This window comes from Triturus cristatus, chromosome 6, assembly GCF_964204655.1.
Source record: "Triturus cristatus chromosome 6, aTriCri1.1, whole genome shotgun sequence".
NCBI classification, from domain to species: Eukaryota; Metazoa; Chordata; class Amphibia; order Caudata; family Salamandridae; genus Triturus; species Triturus cristatus.
In genome coordinates this window covers 340,255,380-340,275,028 of record NC_140589.1, presented here as the reverse complement: position 1 = coordinate 340,275,028, position 19,649 = coordinate 340,255,380, and the positions used below count along the sequence as shown (strand labels likewise).

The window sequence follows — 19,649 nt, the reverse complement described above, 5'->3', positions numbered from 1 at the left end:
GTACTATTTTGAGTATGGTATGGATGGTGTTCTTCACATTACAGTACAATCTCACCTTTCCAATATGGCCCCACACGTTTTACATGCCCCTCAATGCTGTGTTCCCTGCAACGTCAACAAAGAGGTAATGTAGAAATAGAGAAGTTTCTCCAGTGCACCCAATACTTGTATTTAGTTGTGAATTCTTAAATATTCTCGTGCTCACTGGTGCATGCTTTCATTACAGTGGCGTTAGACTGAATTGGCCATTTACTGCACATTTTTTGCACACTTTCAGGGTCACACACAAATTCACGTGACACATTGTATGCCCCTTGTTTCACAATTAATGTGTCCACAAGGCCACATGTTGCTCCTGATCGCGGCTGCTGCTCCTGCACCAACTCTCGGCGCATATCGACCTTATTAGGCTCATCAAATTTATATATTTTCAATAGATGCTACTTTTCGGAACACTGTCAAACAATAGGAAGGGACTATTGATTGCTCTCCCATGTAGAAAGCAGGAAACAGGCAATGTGGCTGGATCTGTTTCTGCTTACAGTCTGTCAAATGTGGAGAGTTAAAAATAATCAATAGAAAAAATACCTGCTTCTCAAAAGGGCTTTATATGCTGGAGGTTCTAGAGACCTAGTTAAAGTATTTTCCCTCCTCAACGATTGGTGTCTCCCCTTCACAGTAAGCCTGACAAAAGCTACGGTTCTAAAAATACCATTAATAAAGATTATTATTTAAGTGGTCTGCTGAGGTTTACAATAAATTTCAGTTGCTATTCTTGCACGTATGTCAAGTGCTGTCGAGTTTGTGTTTTAAGAGGCAGGGCGAGTAAGCCAATTACTGTTATATTTTTGTGGCAGTTTAGTTCTATCCTTAATTGGCAGTTCTCCAAAATCTAGCTGGGTGCAGGCATGTCTCCCCACGTGGCACAGCTGATGAATTCCATATTTCTCAGCTCCTTAATGCCACATGACTTTGCTGAAACAGCTGATCTCATACGAGGCTACTGTTTTTATAGGGAAAATACAATCATCCGAGTACATGTGTAGTTGTAGCGCATAAGCAGCGAGGACCTGCTTTATACATGCCTAAAAGACACATAATTTATACCAAATCCAGAAAGAGTAAAAATGTTAAACATGAAGGGAAATTTGTATTAATGTACAAGCGCCTGGCTATTCCTGAAACTCAGACCAAAACAAGAACAGCGTCTTTCTCTTAAAACGGTTGCATTTCTACCTATGAGATATTAGGGTACAATTAATAAATGACTTCGGGTATTAAGAGGTTGCTGCCATCAGTGGTCTGTGACTAGAAGGTCACAAGTTCCAATCTCACCAGTCGAAACACCCTTCACTGCTTGGCGATACATGGACTATCATTCAACTGGGTAAAAACAATTATAGTGCAAGGGCAGAACTGTAATATTAATGTGTTTGCTATCAAATATAAAAACGAGAAGAGCCTGTGCTAACGAAAGTCACTGGCACTGACTAGAGTTTTTATTGAAATAGTGACCTGAGCTTGGTGTCGATCACCAGCCAGCGGACAACTAACTCGCATTGCATCCAAGCGCATTGTTTACAACACTCTTTAGCTTGGTTTCACATGACCAAGCTTAGAGGCGCAACACTGCAACTGAACTGTGTGACGAGGTATGTCCTGAAGTCTTGCAGACATTTACTAGGTGTCTAACTCACACTGCCTTAAAACCACCAGCACCAGTGATACTTCTGAAGGGTTACTTGTAGGAGTGGAAAGGCTGACAAAGAAGTCCAAGTACTTTACAGACCGTGGGAAGACAGTCAATCGAGTATACTTGTAATTTATATGTACTTTACAGTCACTTAAATACCTGGCCCTGTGGCCAGAATCAGTCTGACCTGAAGCCTTTCCTTGATGCTCAAATGTTTTTGCCTTACTACTTTCAGCTGCTAGGGCAGGAGGTGAACCGCCAGTCTCCCCTTAAAGAGGGGTTGAAACAGGGAGTGCCATTCTTCTGATGAGTGAGATTCTCATTCGGCAATGCAGAGTTCCTCTTCATCTACTAGTGGAAAGATGCCCTGCCATGCAGTCTATTTACCAGGCACAATGTACTCATTAGTTTTAAATTGTAGCACAATTCACTAAACAACGCTACGGTAGTGGGGGAACACAGTGGGCAAGAATAATTTTACATGCAAGTAACAACCAATTATGTATAAAGATGCACCCCAAATTTAGCAACAAATAATGAACATTTCTGCAGCCTCCAAAGTTTTAAAAACCTAGCACCTTCACTTAAGTGTATAAACTGAGTCTGTAAGACTTGGATGAATACATTAATTTGCTGTTTGTACATACTAGTAATACCACAAAGTCTAAAATGTTCATTGTATTATGCATGTCTTAATTTAATTCACATTTCCCACTATATATTTTTGTGCTAAATTTACCTCGGGAAAATTTTAAGAGAGGGATCATTGCCACACATCTCATAATTTCCATCACTGCTCAAATTTGCATAGCCGTCAGAATGCCAACACTGTCAAAGGACTTTAATTAATGCCTGGTAGTAATAGGCCCAGTATATCATAGATGATTTACCACAAATGTTGATGTCTTTAAAGTCTAATGTAACGTAATGTATAATGTGCTGCATGGCTAAACACTTATACAGTCCCAAAGGAGTGACCTATTGGCTATGCCAATGCTTGTTTGTACTTGATGAAGAGTTAGAGCCTTTTTATCCCATCTGATCAAATTTCCTGTTCCTCCACTTGATTTAGAGTCTAGAAACCACCATGTTTTTCAAAGAGGAGTCTATACTGGATCCACCAATGGAATCTTTTGACCAGTGGCCTGTTAGATATTGGACCGTCAGTCAAAGTACTTTTGACTGTCTGCCCTTTTTAGAACGTATGTTCAGTACTGCCAGGGAAAGCCATTATTCTACTGTTTGGATCTTCCTCAGAAACATCTGTATGAGAATGATTAACAAGTAATACTAAAATGAGTGGACAGATAAGGTTCAGAGGCATTATTTTTTTTTTAACTAAATCTCCGAACAGCCTTTGGCACTGCCATCCCCACACCACCATAGATGGGGTCACAATGCTTTGGTATGTCAACCATAACCCTTGATTTCTTCTGATCTTCCTTGGTACAAAGAGAGAAGAAGCTGCTACTTTATTGAATGTAATGTAATGCTTTATGATTACTTATAATCTTTACAATACCATCAAAGCACCAGAAATACACAAATGTAGCAAAATACACAAATATAAAAACACGGACCCTGGGATCTCCAATGGAAACAAGCAGCGTAAGCGGCAGGGGTCCGTTTAGTGTAGAAAGAAGTAAAATAGTACATTTCAGAAATGTAAAACACAGTGCAAGTAAACATTTCAGATGTGGTTTTAGGCAGCAGACATAATATTCCAAGTGCGAGGTGCCGAGTGTCAAGGCTTATCCAATGGCTCAAAGCAGAGCCCAACAAAGACTGCAACCGTAGTAACACGAAGCACATTTAAACTAGGCATCACAATGAAATTTTAAAACACAGCATTTCAGCATTACAGATATAAATTCACAGTGCAAGGTGCTGAGTTGTCAAGGTAAATCCAGTGGTTCCAGACGGGGCTCAACAAGGTCCAGCTTCCTAAGTGAACAAGCATTGAAAATGCAATAGGTCTCGCCTTTGATTAAGGTAAAGCCATTTGCTTTGCTAATGGTATTGTATAGCAAAGCAAATGGCTTTAACATAATGAAAGGCGAGACCTTTTGCATTTGTAATGCTTTGTTGGAGGCATATGAGCTGCAGATTACACACTTTTGCATAGATCGCCATCTGGTGTTGGGCCCGGATGTTTACAGTTTGTTTTTCCTCTTGGAAAGTCTTTGGAAGTCACGAGGTCGGTGACTCCTCCCTTGGTTCGTATTGCGCATGGGCTTCGGCTCCATCCTCAGATTGTAATACTTCGTGCTCCGGTTCCGAACATTCCAGTTCGACGATCGAAGCGGAATCCTCGCTCTTCGCGGTATTGTTCAGATCCTGATCTCCTCAATCACCTTCTTCTTCGACACACCTTCGATTCCAGTCATCGACGGCGGCCTTCGGGCCTATCCAAGCTCCGGTCCCGGCTGATGGAAAGAACTCCATTCAAGAAGTCCCCTCGATGTGGGTCCAAATTCCCCCACACCGATCTTCATGAGGTGTGCAACCTCTGCCTCTCCCCTGAACACGAGGCTCGACACTGTCCCGCCTGCAAGTCTTTCAGATCCAAAAAGACTAATTGAGATCGAAGGGCCAGACGAAAAATGGTGCACTCCACGACTTCCGTTCCAGTCGGCATCTGCGGGGACGACGTCGAAGCTCCGGGACAGCAGCACACCGAAGAGGACCTAGTCAGTGCTTCCGAAGCCGACGACTCGGATGTGGAGGACATCACCCCGGCGCAGAGGGTCGTGAGTAAAATACCCCCTCCCACACCCGCGCCGACACCCAAAAAGGCTTCGGTCACGCCTTCGCCTCCGGGCCTAGGCAAGACCAAAGACACTGCTTCGAACACCCCACCTTCGGGCCCGGTGAAGAAGCCTAATAAGCCTTCCGGCGGCTCGGGCTCGAGCCAGCCTGCCAGCGGTGCCGATAAACACACTTTGGCACCGAAGAAGAGATCGGCCTCTACCTCGACACCGAGCTCCGAACCAAAGCCCTCGGTGTCGAAACACAGCCTCTCGGTGCCGACCAAACATCATAAGGCCCTCGGCACCGACACTCCCGCGCCGAAGCCTGTCTCGGCGCCGACCAAAAAATCGGAGGTTCCAAAAAAGCACGGCACAGACAAGCCTAAAAAGCCACCGGCCCCGAAAACTTCGGCGCCGACCGAACAGCCAGTGTCGCAAGAACTATTTACACCGGATCCTTTGCAAAAGACACTTACCAAGGATCCAAAAACTGGACATTTGGCACTGTCTTCTAAAAAGAGACATTTGGACAAACCAGCTCCACCTCCACCTCCAAAGAGGAAAGACTGTGCTACCTCCCCTTTCAGAGTGCCTTCCCCACCTCCTCCACCCTCTCCACCTCTGCCCTCTCCTCCTTCTCCACCCCTGCCTCATCGCTCTCCGACCCCGTCTCCAGACCATGATGATCAGGGGGACCCATACTACGACCCAGCAGATGTGCCACAAGACCCCACCCCTACAGGATCCCCAGACCTATGGGATGATTATAATAATCCAGACATTCCAGATGTCCCACAAGATGACCTTTATCCATCCAGGCCATCTCCACCAGAAGACTCATTAGGTTTTCACCACCTACTTCAGAGGGCGGCACATTATCACGGGGTAGAGCTACACACTGACCCAGTAGAGGAAGATTTCCTCCTAGACACCTTTGATACTGCACATAGGTCTACTTCTATACTATCTATGCTCAAAGGGGTAATAAAACATGCGCCAGAGGTTTTTAAAGACCCAGTCAGGGCTAGGGTCCTCAACCCACGCATAGAGAAAAAGTATAAAGCTGCCCCCACAGATCCTGCCTACATCAAAGGGCCAGCGCCACTGGATTCCCTAGTGGTATCCACTGCAAGGAAAAGATCAAATTCCCCAGGCGTCAGGCGAAGCACCACCACCTGACAAAGAGTCAAAGCTCCTGGACGCGTCAGGAAAACGCACTGCGTCACAGGCAGCCAATATATGGCGTATCGCCAACACTGAAGCGCTATTGGCCAGATACGACAGAGCGCATTATGATGAACTAGAAACCATCATGCACCATCTCCCAGAAAAATACAAAAATAGGACCAATGAATTAATTCAAGAGGGTAAGACCATAAATGTGCTAGTACTTTTATAGCGCACAGCTACCCCGGACCGGGGTTTCCCGGCACTGTATTCATACCGCTAGGGAACCCTTCCTGGCTTTCCCTGTGAAATGTCCACTCCTGGGCATCCCCAGGGTGAAGCCAGGCATCCCCAGCGCTGCGGGGCCGTTGTGGAGATTAAGCAAGCTATTGCCCAGAGTTGCAGCGTGGGACCCATGATTAGAATAGGCACTGAGGCGAGAATATCCGGTCCGCGGAATTTATAACTCGAGACCCTGCCACGACGGGAATCGAACCCTGGTCCTGGACCAGTGCTCTGCATCGAGGTCTGCCGCTCTAACCATTGAGCCACACTTCTCCACATAACTAACACCTCTATACGCTGTGCCTTAGATGCAACAGACACAGCCTCCAGGGCCATTAACACTAGTGTCCTCCTCCGTCGCCACGCTTGGCTGAGAGTTTCAGGCTATAAACCTGAGGTACAAGCCTCCATATTAAACCATCCATTTGATCAAGAACATCTATTCGGTCCAAAGGTAGATGAGGCCCTCGAGAAGATGAAGAAAGATACAGATACGGCGAAATCTATGGGAGCCCTACAGTCACACCCTACTAGGCGCTCCTTTCGCCGCTCTTCCTTTCGGGGCACGGGCAGAGGCTACTCCTCAGATAGCGCGTCCACGTCCTACAAATCCCCTGCTCAATCCACCTTCACAAGGGGTTATCAAAGAGGCGGCTATAGAGGCAATAACAATAAAGGCAGAGGCAAAACAAATACCGCCCGCTCTGCCACACCGCCTACCCAATGACTTTCCCCTGCTCCCTCCAGACCATCCCACTCCGGTCGGGGGCAGACTACAAAATTTCCTTCACGTCTGGGAGTCCATCACATCAGACAGATGGGTGACCCAAATTATTCGTTCAGGGTACTGCCTGGAACTGACATCTACCCCCCCAACATTCCACCCAGGCAACGCCCAATGTCACAAGAACATTCCACGTTACTAAAACAGGAGGTAATCTCCCTCCTACAAAAAGAGGCAATAGAACAGGTCCCCGCCAATCAGCAAAATTTAGGGGTCTACTCCCTATATTTTCTGATACCAAAAAGAGACGAGACTCTACGACCTATCTTAGATCTCCGGCCTCTAAACACATACATACATTCGGACCATTTTCACATGGTAACACTTCAGCAGGTACTTCCGCTCCTCTCCCAGAACAACTTTCTCACCTCACTGGACTTGAAAGACGCATACTTTCACATTCCGGTACACCATGCCCACAGAAAGTACCTCAGATTTGTAGTGTACGGGCAACACTACCAGTTCAAGGTGCTCCCATTCGGGGTCACAACAGCACCAAGGGTATTCACCAAGAACCTAGCGGTAGTGGCGGCACATCTCAGAAGACAGCACATTCACGTCTTCCCATATTTGGACGACTGGCTGATAAAAGCCGCGTCCTACAACCCATGTGTACACCACACCGCCACTACAATCCAACTACTGCACCAACTAGGCTTCATGGTGAACCACCAAAAGTCCCAGCTAACACCATCCCACATAAAGCAATACCTCGGTGCCACCATAGACACCTCAAAAGCCATAGCCTACCCCAATCCGGCCAGGATTGCAAGCATTCAGGCTTTGCGTCAAAAATTCATACTTCAACACTCCCTCCCAGCAAGAGTGTTTATGCAACTGATAGGGATGATGGCCTCTTGCATTTTCATAGTGCCTCATGCAAGACTCCAGATGCGTCCACTCCAAGAGTGCTTAGCGCGCCAATGGAACCAGGCCCAGGGGCAATTGACAGATCTGGTGTTGGTAGACGGTCGCACCCATCGCTCTCTGCAGTGGTGGAACACCACAAATCTTTCCAGAGGTCGACCGTTCCTGGACCCGGTTCCACAAATAATCCTGACAACAGACGCATCGCTCTCCGGCTGGGGAGCTCATCTACTACACCTCACAGTGCAGGGCACATGGACGCCGCAACAAAAGGTACTCCACATCAACCATCTGGAGTTACTGGCAATCTTTCTAGCCCTAAAATCCTTTCACACACAGATTTTAGGCAAGGCAGTCCTTATTCGCACAGACAACATGACCGCCATGTACTACATTCAAAAACAAGGCGGCACACACACTCCACAGCTCTCTCAACTAGCACAGAGCATATGGAGATGGGCAATTCCACACAAAATCTTTCTCCTAGCCCAGCATGTCCCAGAAGTCCAAAACACCATGGCAGATCTGCTCAGCAGACAGACGCAGCAGATCCACGAGTGGGAACTTCACCCGCAGGTTCTTCACCCGTTCTTTCAGATGTGGGGGCATCCACAGATAGACCTATTCGCCACCCACGAAAACAAAAAATACCCAAGCTTCGCCGCCAGATACCCACACCCATTGTCCAAAGGCAATGCAATATGGATGAACTGGTCAGGCAAATTTGCGTACGCCTTTCCACCTCTCCCACTAATTCCATTAGTGGTGCGAAAGCTACAACAGCACTCCCTCACACTGATTCTAGTAGCTCCAACATGGGCCTGACAACTGTGGTACACCACGCTGCTGGAACTCTCGGTAGTGCCACACCAAAAGTTGCACCTCTCACCATGCCTCCTAACCCAGAACCATGGAGAGATCAGACACCCGGACCCAGCTCAGCTCAACCTTGCGATCTGGCTCCTGAGATCCTAGAATTCGGATACCTTAACCTTCCCCCCCGACTGTATGAACGTCATCAGAGAAGCTAGACGCCCTACCACTAGAGCCTGCTACGCTGCCAAGTGGAAAAAATTGTTGTTTATTGCCATAACAACACAATCAACCCTCTAGACACATCCATACAGCATATCATATGCTACTTACTCCATCTACAAAGATGTAACCTAGCATATACATCCATTCGGCCACACCTCGCAGCAATTGCCGCTTACCTACAAAATAGACAGCACCTATCACTTTTCGGAGTGCCTGCCATTAAAGCGTTCATGGAAGGCCTAAAACGAATAATTCCCCCCAGAGTGCCACCATCCCCTGTGTGGAACTTAAATATAGTTCTCACAAGGCTAATGGGACCGCCTTTCGAACCTTTGCATAAATGCGAACTGCAATTCCTCACATGGAAAACAGCTTTCCTTGTAGCCATCACCTCCCTTAGAAGGGTCAGTGAGATGCAAGCACTTACTATACAAGAACCTTTTCTCCAAATGCACCCGAACAAGGTTGTCCTCCGTACCAACCCAAAATTCCTACCCAAAGTCATCTCACCCTTTCATCTAAACCAATCGGTAGAATTACCGGTTTTCTTCTCGCAACCTCAAACTGTTGCAGAAAGGGCTCTGCACACACTGGATGTTAAAAGGGCCTTGCTTTACTATATCCAGAGAACACAACCTTTCAGAAAGACAAAGCATCTGTTTGTCTCTTTCTCTCCACCTCATAAAGGCAACCCCATCTCTAAGTCAGGGATAGCTAGGTGGATTGTAAAATGCATACAGATTTGCTACCACAAAGCAAAATGCACGCTATCTGTTCCCCCTAAAGCCCACTCTACAAGAAAGAAAGGGGCTTCTATGGCTTTTCTAGGGAACATCCCATTAGATGATATCTGTAAGGCAGCTACATGGTCAACACCGCACACTTTCACTAAACATTACTGTGTAGATGTGCAAACCAAGCAACAAGCTAGTGTGGGCCAGGCTGTACTAAAACACTATTTCAAACCACTGCAACAGATACCGGTGGTCGCCGCTAAGGTTGGGAACTGCTATATAGTCTATGCAAAAGTGTGTACTCTGCAGCTCATATGCCTCGAACGGAATATGCTACTTACCAGTATGCATCTGTTCTTGGCATGTAGAGCTGCAGATCTACACACACCCACCTGCCTCCCCGGCTACCTGTATCTGTTCCAGTCTATCTTATTTAGATACAACACACATGAGTTTCTTCACTGTTATTACTACACTCCATCTTTCCCTGTTGGCGAAAAACAATCTGAGGATGGAGCCGAAGCCCATGCGCAATACGAACCAAGGGAGGAGTCACCGACCTCGTGACTTCCAAAGACTTTCCAAGTGGAAAAACAAACTGCAAACATCCGGGCCCAACACCAGATGGTGATCTATGTAAAAGTGTGTAGATCTGCAGCTCTACATACCAAGAACAGATGCATACTGGTAAGTAGCATATTCCTTTTTTTGCGAGTTGTTCCGACTGCATACATGGTACCTGCCAAACCCAGCCGTATTCCTCAGAGAGTTGGTGAAACGGCTGCCGTCATTCCTTCTCATGAGGACGAAAGTGGCTTGCTGGTGACTACAGTGCACCGACGGGAGTATGGTAGTAAGAATGGGAAAATAATCTGTCAAATTATGTGCCCTGTTGTGAAAGATTTTTACCCCCGAGATGTTTTTTTTTTTTTACATAATGCCATTACTGTGCAGCGCCAAGCACTGATGGAACACACACAGGTACAGCGCCAAGCACTCATGGTAATAACACACCTTCATATTAATTGCAAAGTGATGCAAAGTTTTATATTTACCAGTTTTCAGTCAATCCTTATCTTGGATATTTTGCAATAATGAAACGCCGAGCTTAGCAGTTCCATGGCCTGCATCTGTGTTACTCAAGATAAAACGTATAGAACGCAGGCTTTGAAAACAGTTTATCTTTCAATATGCACTCTCGAGAAGAGCTGCGATCTCTCCAACCTTTATCTCTTCAATACAGAACTAATGCTGTAGTCTGATTGTACCAAGCTTCAATGTGCTCATGCATGTAAACGCCGTCATGCACAAAGGTGTGCTGGCTATATGTGTGGTGTGAATGTTTAACCTGCTGTATTGCACTGCAAGCATGGGGAATAAATGAGGGCTTATATCTAGGCAGTAGAAGAAACCTACAAAGAGAACTTAATTTCCTATCAACCATCTGCACAGAAAGGGACATCACTGGATTTCCGATCATCTATCGTACAGAAAGTGACATAACTGGTTTCCGTTTCCCGCCCACGGCACCCTGCACTCCTCCTCTTTCCCACGAACTGCTTAATGACAGCTGCAAAACGGATAATGAAAGGATGCGTGCAGCAGGCACAGCTGCGCCTATGTGCACCTGCACAGTGTCCAGCACCAGGGACCCTGGTTCTGTCCCAAGCCCCTCTACCGTGCTGCACTCCTCTGTGCTTTCAGGCCTGGCTGCTGCTCATCACACTGCTGCCACACTGCACCACACAACGTTGAACAAGAGTTCACATGTGTCTCCTGCAAGTTCTTATGATCAACCACTCCTACGCCAACAGCATCCAGCAGCCCAATTGCCAATAGCTCAAACTCGCGAAATGCGAGACCTATTGCATTGCAAACTACGGGAATTACAGGAAATTAAAGAGAAGAACTTTTTAATTAAAAAGTTGTTAAGAAAAATACAATTTACTCTTATTCACCAAATTTGTTTGTAGAGCCCCAAGAGATACAGTGGAGCAGATCTGCCACAAAGTACAATAACACAAGCATTTGCAATGCAATTGGTCTCCCATTAGTGAAAGTTGGAGTTAATGGTGTTGTAAATGACAAGGTCTTTTGTTTATGGAGTGGATGTATGTAGTGTGGAGTTTAATTATATGGATTGGATTGAACTTGTTAGTTGTGGAATTGTGTGGGGTAGAATAGTGTGTGCGTGTATTTGTGTAGTGGAATTATGTGGATAGTAATTATGTGGTATTAAATTAGCTGGAATTATGTAGAATGGGATTGAGTGTTATGGAGTGTAAATATGTGTATTGGTATGTTGTCTTGTGGCGTGGAATGTAGTGGAATTTAATTATGTGGTGTGCTGTTGAATTGTGACATGATGTTGAATTTTGAGGTGTGGATTGGATGCATTTGTTGTGTCGGTGTGTTGTTTTGAATTATGTGGTTTGTTGAATTATGTGGTGCAGAATGGAAATGTGTGGAGCTGAATTGCATGCCGTGGAACTGTGTGGTATTTTGAGTGAAATTATGCTGATGGGAATTATGTGGCATGGTCTGGAGTGTATTTGTATGGATGGTTGCTATGTGGCATAGGGGTTTTATGTGGGATGTATTTATCTGGTATTTAGTAGCTTGTAATTAGGTGGCAATAATTAATGTGCACCTATGTGCAAAGGCTATATTGAATGTACTTTATTATCCTTTATGAATTACGGTAAAAACAGCTGCAGGAGGACTGTCAAAATTATAAGTGTATTCAGGGCCTGTCGTAGCCTTAGTAAGTTGTTGGATGCAAAGTTACCAGACAGAAACCGCCACAACATTTCCAAAAAATAAATAAACACAGAACCTGGAGATGCTGACAGAAAGAGTACTTAAATGAAGGGTTTCATCTGATATTACAATTTGCATGCAGCGCTTTAAACCATCCCTTGCCCATGACTTGGAAAAGAAATAACTTTTTAAACATTATTTAGGTGGTGAATGCAGATTTAATTAATAAAGCTTCAGCAGCATTTCAAATGTTTAAAAATGCAAACTCTAAACATGTTTCTTGAACTAGGATTAGAACTCAGGCATACAAAGTGCACAGTAATCTAAATACAAAGTCTTGATCTGCTAGTGTGCTGGGTTTATTACACTGCCCTGGTGACTTTACATGTGAAGTCTAATGGCTCACTGTAGGAGGGTGGAGTAGCAGATGCAGCCATAAATCTCGTCAGGGAGCTTATTTATGGAAAAGAGCCACCTAGCGAAGCAAAGAGGCCCAGCTCGGCAGGCGCTCATGTGAGAAAATAAATAGCTATTGTGTGTGAAAAGTGTGGCAGAGCAGAAAGAATACAGAGGAGCAGGACAGCATGCCAGGTCCGTCATGTGGGGGAAGTGCACGGAGCAGAGAGCCACACTGGCGAGAGAGCCATAAAAGCACAGATGTGGGGGGGAAGAGCAACAGAAGGGAGACCACTGAAACAGCCCTGCCGCTGCGCATCGGGGTTGAAATAACGCCAATTAAGTCATTTTCCCCTCATTCCAGCACAAAAATGAGAAACATTGAGCAATAAATCTTACAGGCTATAAATAAATGAATAGTGCGTTAAACACAAAACGTACAACAAAAAGCACGTGTAAATGGCGCCTGAAAATAAAGTGACCATTGCGTTTCAAAATCGGAATGTTTTTATTTATGTAGCTAAAAGAAAGCACTGCTTTGTTAATTTGCACAAGCACAGTGGCACACAATAATGGGTGCAGACTGCAAATAAACAGCGTGCTGCGTGGTGACATTTTGAAGAGTGCTTCACGTTTGCAGTTAACCTCGAGGCAAACGCTTTTGAGGAATACGAACCACTGCAGTGCTGGGGCCAAGGTGCCCTCTGTTAGCCTTGGTCGGGGGAACACACGAGTGCACCATTAAAGACCCCGGCAGTGGGGTAGCGGGGGGGCAGCAAGGATCTGCAGCATGCAGCTGAAGTGCTCCCTGGAGTCAAAGTGCAGCAGCAGTAACCTGAAAAGTGTGAGGAAGAGCGGCTACTTGCGCAGGCACACAAGACGTCTTTCGTGCAGCTGGGGCCAGGAGAGACACCTGAGGAGCCGGCCTAAGTACTAGGAGATTGAAAAGAAGTGGCACAGCAGGCCGCCCATGCGCAGCATTTCGCTCGACTCCTCGAAGTAACAAGATGAAAACAAATGTAAAACCATGATGGAGTAGCGTTTATTGCAGTTTTATATAGCGCAAACTCCACACAAAGAGATTGGATCACTGTGCATGAGCACCGGTTAAAATACACAAGATCACATTTATGTTTTAAGGCACTGAGAGAAGTGATGTGCCCCGAATCGCAGGATTTTGAGTACGCCGAGATTCAATCATGGTTCTCAAATTCCAAATTCAGCAGTTCTGGTTGTAATGCCACAGTCATTCCTGCAGCTGGACAGACATGAAGATTAAGCCGCACGGCGCCATTAAACGGAGCCTTGCTGGTGGTAGCGTACGACAACTTGTATTTTGCTGCTTCTGTCATTGCATACAGATATATAAAACGATAAAGCAAGTAACATTACACCTACAACAAGCCAGGGCTATTGGCTTTGCCAATGGTTGTTGTTTGTGTTAGATAAATCAGCAACAACTACGGCTTCCTTGTATATAACAATGAAAATGCTTCCGTTCTGAAATGATGAGACTGAAAAAACCATAACGAGTCTCCTTGAAGTTACCTCAAAAGCAGTGACGAGGGGCACGGATAACCTGTGGGCTTGAAATCCGCACCTCTCAGGAATGTAGCTCTACCCTGTGACTGCCGCTTCCTTGTATGGAAAAGCACTTCAAACGCTGGGGACTCTTCAAACGTGCATTCCTCCTCTCTGCTGAGCCTGGACTGCCTCAGTCCTAGACTATAACCCCCCGCCCCCAAATAAAACAAGCGCGGTCATTAGCCATAGCTCTCGCCGAGCGAGCAGCACATGTGCTGCCACCCTAGGCAAGACCTAAAAAGGTGTAAACTCGCTAAAGTGACACATGCAGAGTGCAAGGAGACAAGTTATTGGACCATTCACTAAAGGGCCAGGTGCAAATGCAAAGCGATTGTGAACACTCATTTCTTTCAAGGTTTTAAGTCCGCATTTCTTTCAGGGCCAAGTGCCCGACCTGTAGGCCAACAAAACAAGCATTTGCAATGCAATAGGTCTCGCATTAATTTAATGCAGAGCTATTGGCTTTGCAAATGTAAAAGTAATATGGCAATTTTTTTCTAAACTTTATTTTTAAATTATTGACTTTTGTAGTAATGGCGGCGCTGCAGCATGCCGCCATAGTTACAAAAGTGAATGAATAGAAAAAAAGTTGTTTGTTCGCCGTATTACTTTTACATTTGCAAAGCTAATAGCTCTGCATTTAACTAATGCAATACATATTGCATTGCAAATGCTTGTTCTTAGAAAGATGACTGTACGCGGGACAGGAGCTTTGTGAGGTACAGATGAAAGAGGGGGTACTGTTCTCAAGCATTTGCAGATTTAGCTTTGCACTGAAGAGCCATTGTATATATACTTCGAAGCTATCTCCCAGAGTAGAATAGTTTGTTGAAACGATACACGCTCTGATTCTACAGCTCCCAAATATGTTTTAAACCCACACTATATGGACTTTGTCTGCAATAAGTAACCGCCCTGCAGGACAACAGAATTAATTTAATTTCTTTCGTTTATCACTACAAGGACAAGGTTAGAAAAAATATGCAACATATTTGGGAATCTTTAAAACGGCATGCTCCTTAGAATGACTGCTGCTGTAAACAAGTAGTCGGTCTGAATAATTGAAGACTTTTTATGCTGCTCTTCCTTCAACGTTCTTACCCCAGACCATTCATGAGGTTGTCAGTAGTCAACAGTGTCACTTCTCTGAGAGCTCACATATCGCTTTTTAAAGCAGGAAAGTGAGTTACCTTTTTCAGCGTGAACACTAGGCTGTATACTCTATGTGCAGTGCACGTGGGTCCGTGTGAGTAAAACCTATGTTTACGTGAAAAGCTGCTGGTTATGCAGCAGATGGTGGAGGGCAAATACAAATCCATGTGTCGGTGGAAAGGCATCAATGTTAAAGGCCTCGTGTACAGTAAGCTTGCTCCAGGCTGGAAACTCCTATAGCGCCTATGACTTTGAGGCGCAGCCTCCAGGTGTTAACATTCACACTTGAGTAGTATTTTCTATATAAAAGGATCAGCACACACGAACAATCCTCATTGGACCCCAACACACCTATTATAATATCTATAAACACTGCCCGCTGTGGGCATCAGGGCGCTACAACAATCAGATGAAGCATGCTGAGGAGTTACTAAGTGCTACAGCACAGGAGCAGTGCGAGGCATGGATCCTTTTGCCTTTGAAGGGTTACATTGTTGACATGGGCTAGAGACTTGTGACATCTACTGTGAGGCCATTGAGGGCTTACATAAGGCAATGCTCAGCTCTTCACTAAGTGCTACAATATAAATTAAAAGACCGAAATGTTGTCTTCATTTTTAAAAATCCACTCTGACGAGAAAAAGGGTTAGGAATATTTTGATAAGTGAACACAGTGCACCAAGGATGTTACAAGTAGTCCTAACCCCTGCGACCGGGGCCAAACTAAAGACGAGAGGAAATGTTAGACAAGCGTTGGCCACGCGCGAGCGGCCGGAGACGCAATATGTGGTGGGGGAGGGGGAGAAGCAGGAGTTGTGCGTGTGTCATCGTGATCGCTCTGAAAGCGAAAGCGATGACGCACGAGTTTTCAAAGTGCTGCTGGCGGCCGGCTTCGCGCGTGCACGATCGCGTGAACGCAAGCGTTAGGCCAGCCAGCAGCACTTTGAAAAGCCCACATACAAAATGTCTCTCCCAGCCAGCGCCCATGCGCTGGGCTCAGCGAGACCTAAACATACATAACATTCAAAGTGCGAAGCGCCATGATGTCAAGCCTTGTCAGGTGTCACAGTGAAGAACCCAACTAGGGCCAGCCGTTTGAAAGAGAAAGGTGCAGTATCATTAAAGTGCCAAGTGTTGATTCAAAACTGATTGTGGACTCATTTCATCAAGGAGCAACGGTGCCAGAAACATCAGGCTGTTGTAAATAACACAGGACAGCAAGGCTATTTGCAAGATGCCAGACCTATGGGCCAGCAGTGTTTGTAAACAGACATGGCTTACTGAATACAAGATGAAGGTTCAGCAATATTTATAAGCAGACATTTCTTTCTAAGTGCAAAGTTCCAAGTTATCAAACCATCTTAAATCATTGTCATTCTTGAGTTCGTGCTTGAGGCTATCAGGGTGATGTCCCCGGGTGGTGGGCAGCACCTCACAGAAGTCTTCCAGCTGTAGCAAAGAACTTCCCGATTCGTGCTAGTCTCATAGCAACATCAAATGTATAGATGTATGTTATTGCCTCTTTACATATTCTTATACCATTTTGCAGAAAAATAGCTTTTAGATAAACTCACCTCCTAAGGAGCAATGATGGGCAACAACATACAATGTGAATCGCCAGTTCTGAGGGATATTGGCACAGCCTGCACTGCCCTTAACTTGGGGAGTGTTCTTCCAGTGGGACATATATTCACATATAGGCGGTGTTAAAAGCCTGGTCAACAGCATGTTCTTTAAGGCTTATCTACCCAAGGCTTCTTTCAGATATGCCTAGCAAGAAGTAGCTTCATGTGATCTATCGAGCCCCACTGCTCCCAGGATGTTTCTGCTTTTCATCAACGTCCTCTACCGTTGGGATTATATTGCCCTGCTCTTTTAGGATCCTCTTTAAGTGCTGTGATTACAAGAGGGTATTCTTTATAAATTCAATGTCCATTTTTACAAGGCCAAACTCGAAGCGGATCAATGAGCGTTGGGTTGTTTTAGGGATGCTGAATATTTTCCTGTATAAAGCTGGGTGGTAGCTCTCTAATGGCTCTGTGAGCATGCTGGGGAAGATGAGGTGTCTATAACTTATGGTGGGTAACCGTGTCGCCTGCATTACTGGTCATCCCAATTCGTGTTTGAACCAGCAGCACAAGGTCATCCGCGTACTGAATGATTGGTAATTTTACTGATCTCATTTTGGTGGGAAGATATTTCCTTTCAGCTGCTTCGCTCCCAAGTCTGCTGTATACGGATTGAAAAAGGTAGGAGCCTTAACATATCCTAGCTTCAGGCCTTTGTTTGTGTATATTTTTGACGTAGCATGGGTTGAGTTTTCGTCATCCATATCCAAGTTTCAGTGTACGACGCTGTAATAGCCACCAGGAGTTGCCGTGGTATTCCCCACCCCGCGAGTTTGATCCAGAGTGTGTTCCAGTCGATTTCATCAAAAGCAGCGAAGTAATCGATGAAACAGGCGTAGTGTGAGGGTGTAGATGTTTCGATGGATTTGGCTCCAAGGTAGGAAAGAGCAATCACATTGTCCATAGTGTAGGAGTTTGACCGAAACCCGTCTGATAGTGTGGAATGATCCTGTCATTGATTCAGTCCTCCAGCTCATGAAGGAGCATCTTCGCAAAGGCCTTGCCATCTACATATTCAGTAGGGCTATTAACCTGTAGTTTTCAGGTGAGGTGTTGGCCCCTTTTTATGAATTGGATGCAAGATGGAGCCTTCCCAGGATTCCGGGATGGCAGACAAAAAAATTCATTAGTTAAACAAACTATGGCTGTAGGGTACCCAAATTGCCTGATCATCCTTCAAGATGATCCAAGGTAAGCCGTTTAGGCCCAGGGCTTCCTCTTTCCAGATGCTCTTCAGGATCCTTCACGTCTCTTTTTCGGAGATTACAATTGGGTTCTCCTCCACACCATCTAGGGCATTAGCCAGTGAGTTCTTGATGGTGGCCCTTCTTTTAGCAGGGTCTATATAAAGATTTGATATGTGAGTAGTTCATTTGTCGACTGGAACCACATTCTCCTTGCCAATATTTGAGTTTGCCAGGCTGTTGATGTAGCCCCAGAATTTCCTGGACTTGCTGGGTGCTAGCAGGGAGTATGTGTATTTCCATATTTCCTCTATGTGCTTTTGCTTTAGGGCCCAGATTATTTTGTGTGTTTTTCCTTGAGTCTTTTAGCTAACTTTCCATGTTGGAGTCCTTTCCACTTCTATGAAGGAACTCTGAGAGGTGACACATCCTTTTGCTCTCCTTGAATTCTTTGTTCTCAAAGTGAGAGAAGGGTCTTTCTCTTATGGGCACACTCAGTTGAATTTTGTGCTTGTAAGATGTTAGGGCAGCTTGTATCTTTTTTACTATTGTCTCCTAATGTTTCTCAACACGATTAAATTGGTGTTCCAAGGCTGGGGTAATGAAGGCTGATTTCCAGGGTGAATTCCTGGCTATGCTAACTGAGCCCCATTTGACTCTTTTTGTTAGTGGACTAACATTGTTTGGTAGTTGGCCAGCCAGATTGTGTCTCCTGTGTGTCATCACACTCATGTTGACCACAATGGATAGTGGACTATGGGCACTTTCTGTTCTATGCTGGATTTGATAAGTCTCACATCTGCTTAGCAGATACTTGCCTAGGAAGATGTAATCCAATGTCTGTATGTTTTTAGGTCTCGCTGAGTCAGCGTGCATGCGCTGCTTGGAGAGACTTTAGTAGGTCAGTTTTCAAAGTGCCGCTGGCTGGCGACAAGCTTGCGTTCACGTGAGTGTGCACATGCGAACCGCCAGCCTTCAGCACCATCTGTCTTTCCTCTTGCTTGCTCCCTGGCTCCGCCCCTCCCCCCGCCTTTGCGCTTACATATGGAATTGATGTTTTCTCCCAATAAACTTCCTCCTAACAACAATTATGACTCATGTAGATAAATTAACTGGTGTATTGCTTTATATGTATACAAGGGCATTTGGTACAATACTAATTATTTATGAAAACGTTTTGATACCAATATTAAAGCTATAAATGAATTGAATTCAGATGGTTCTTTGCTTCTTACATCTCTGAAGTCTAATGATGGTGGTGTAAATATGTGAAATATTTAGGGGTGGGCGGAATTTGCGAAATCCACTTTTGCAAATTATCGCGAAAATGTTAAAAATTATCGCAAACACGCGGAAATATCGCGAAGATGCAGAAGTTTTTTTCCTGCATGTTCGCGAGATTTTCTGCATGGTTGCGGCTCGCCAACTTACCCATGCGGTTGCTCGCGGGCGCGGCCATCTTGTTTTCAGTTGTCTCGCGGTGCATGATCGCGAGAAGAAAGACGTGATCGCGTGACGCATGACGTCACTCCGGGCGCGAACTGTCGCGAGACAGCCCAAATGGCTAAAAACAATACAACATCTCATGGGGAACGCGACCGGATCAAGAAAACTTGTCGGCGAGAAA

General features: G+C 45.3%; 1 protein-coding gene across 1 annotated transcript in view; it reads left to right on the top strand.

Annotated features, from left to right (window-relative positions):
- TAF1B (TATA-box binding protein associated factor, RNA polymerase I subunit B) overlaps nucleotides 1–19,649 on the top strand; it is a 1,023,302-nt gene that overhangs the window by 503,814 nt on the left and 499,839 nt on the right. The window lies entirely within an intron of this gene.